The sequence below is a fragment of the Molossus molossus genome, unplaced genomic scaffold (assembly GCF_014108415.1).
Source record: "Molossus molossus isolate mMolMol1 unplaced genomic scaffold, mMolMol1.p scaffold_m16_p_1, whole genome shotgun sequence".
NCBI lineage: Eukaryota > Metazoa > Chordata > Mammalia > Chiroptera > Molossidae > Molossus > Molossus molossus.
In genome coordinates, this window is record NW_023425344.1 from 105275079 (window position 1) to 105277933 (window position 2855).

The window sequence follows — 2855 nt, forward strand, 5'->3', positions numbered from 1 at the left end:
TTTCCCTTGGGCTAAAACTCTGTCAAAAGATCAAGGACCATTATTTCTGTTCACTTTTCTGTCATTAACAATGAAAAATCCAGTTCCACGACCTACTCATTCAAAACAGGTATTAAGTAGCATATGCAAATATGTACACTTAATAAGTAAGAAAATAAGTAAATTAGAATATTTGGTTTAAACATAAAAAAATAAGAGGTAACTAGTATTAAGTTCTGCATACTTGCTACAGATGGTCTAAAGCTTTGGCTCCAAACTTCCCATCAGCCAACGCAATGGGGAAACACAATAAATGTCATGCTTTAGAGTGTGAGATACATGTAAACTGATTTCTCATAGAAAAACAATTATGTGTGGTACTGAAAGCTAAGAGAAATTTTTTCCATGTGTCCCCATAAAATGATGTCTTGAAGAGTGACCTTAATAATGTCTCCAAAGCAAATAGATTTGAGTTGTGTAGGCTGGTTCTTATTTGTGTCACTTATAGAGCTCTAAAATATCCCCAGGGTAAGAATAAAACTGCTGAGGAAGACCCTTAATGGGATGTTGGACTCTGAGTGTTGAGGGGAAACCATCCTGGGAGTCCTGATACTCCAGTTGTTGTAGTTACCAAAAGATTTGCAGAAATACTCTGGGTACTCAACTTGGTGTCTAAGGTAAGATCAGTGACAGGGCTACCCTTGGAAAAGAGGAATTACCCTGTGCTGGAATCATCAAAGCCAATTCTGGGCCAGTGCTCCAACTTTAATGTCCACAAAAATACCTAAAATATCTGTTAAAACTTTACATTCCTAGGCCCCAAAGATTCTGATCCAGTTGGTCTGGGTAGCATTGTGTGTGTGTGTGTGTGTGTGTGTGTGTATGTGTGTGTGAGTGTGTGTTGTTGTTGTTATGTCTATCATATCATATATTATACCCAGACCTACTGAATATGTATATTTACAAGTATATTATAAATATATGCACTGAAATCTGTATATTTACAAGCACCCCAGGTGAGCAATGAGATCACCAAAATTGTTTTCTTTTCCTTTTGGATAGAGCAGGTGTATGGGACTGTGTAATTGAGTCCTGACTAATAGAATGTAGGCAAAAGTGATGTACATCACTTCTAGCATTGGTCCCTAAAACCACTAGAGTCCTCTACATTGTTTTTTTCTCCTTCTGTTATCTTCCAGCTGGATGCAGAGGACCCAGTAGAGGACGCTGAGGCCCTGGATGATGGCAGATACACTAGGTGGAAAGAACCTGCGCCCCTGCATGGGAAGACCAACCTTTACAACCTGCTAATGCACAATGAACTATAAAATGAGCAACAACTCCATCTTTATGCTGGTAAGCAACTGAGGTCGGGGAACTGTCATGGCATCTAGTTTGCTTGTCCTAATATACAAGTTGATTCTAAAATGGGCTAATAAACATTTTTGGAAAAACACTACCCTAGACAAAACTATGAAGAAGCAAATGATTCAGACTCTGGTGATAATTCTTTGGCTTATAAGAATGACTCAAACAGTAAGACCCCCAGGTGTGGTGAGAGTCCAGGAGAATGCAAGGTTTGGGATAAGTAGCCCTCTAATTACAGCCTCTAAATGGTGCTGCCTCATAAAATACACTTGGAAGTTATGACTTCTACAGTCTTCTTTTGTTTCCTGAATATTTACTTCCTCTTTCTCTTTTGTTGTTGATCCTCTCACCACTAGGGAAACAATGAGTCCCAGAAGGAAAGGATGGAAGGGCGCTCGTGTCTGTAGACAGACTGTGATGTGGTAGACACTATACTTAATACTTCTTATGCATTATATCATTTATACTTGCATATTTGTTCAAAAATAGGTATTAACATTCTAATTTTCCAATGAGGACTCTAAAACTTTGCTGGAATTGCTGCACTAAGCATATAGAGAATTCTGATGAGTCTGCTCCTTTAAATAAAGAATCTGACTGAATGACCAAAGTACACCCTAGCTGTACATCTCAGTGGGAAGGTAGAGAAAGGAACATGAGCTCAACTTGAAGGTTGTCATTGGACTAGAGCAGCAGTTTGGGGAGAGCAATAGACCAACTGACCCAATTCTGGGAGGAGCTATTTTTTTCACACTTTACCATCCCTGTCAGGGCTCACAGCCCACAGGTAAGGAAGCTGGGCAATAGTTTGAGGCTGCTGTTTACTGCGACGTAAATGCACTATGAGAGGCCCACAGAGAAAGGCCCCACATAAATCCACTGTCGTGCTCTGGGAGGAGCTATTGGAAACAACTTAAGAGGAGCCAGTTCAGACTCATTAAGCTCTTTAAATTCTGACTCTGGAAAAGGGACATGTTTTGGATAAGAGCCTTAGAAAGGTACTATTTTAGACTCTAGAAACTCCATTTTCAGGGATGAATTCTAAGGAAATAATTAGAAATATGTAAAAAGCTAAACACAATATTTTGCCATAACACTATTTACAGAGAAAAAAGAGGAAATTATCTAAGTGCTTTTCAAGTTGAAATATGTTGTAATTGAAATAATCATGCAGAGTGTTTGTAATTAGTTTGAAAATGTTTATGAAATAATGTTAAGTGAAAAATATTAAAATATGGATTTGAATAAATATGGTCATCTACAATCAAAAATAAAAATATCCAAAGCTATTCATAGAGAAAAATCAAAATGTTAACAGTGTTTGTCTTTGGGAGAAAGAATTAAAGGCGATATTTTCCCCACTTTTCTGATTTTCTTCAAATGTTCTCTTAGGCTTACAAATATATGTTATAGTGGAAGAACAAAACTAAGAACAGTTCACATGTAAGGAATTTATTTTTAGGGAAGTAGTTCAGAATAAAAAAATTAAACTTTCTTTTTAAAAGAAT

The 2855-nt window shown here is 37.3% G+C and overlaps 1 non-coding gene across 1 annotated transcript; it reads right to left on the minus strand.

The window, feature by feature from the left end:
• Positions 1-2098: 2098 nt before the first annotated feature.
• Positions 2099-2233, minus strand: LOC118622484. The gene has a single exon (XR_004958065.1). It is a non-coding gene; the product is annotated as a small nucleolar RNA SNORA42/SNORA80 family (small nucleolar RNA).
• Positions 2234-2855: the final 622 nt, after the last annotated feature.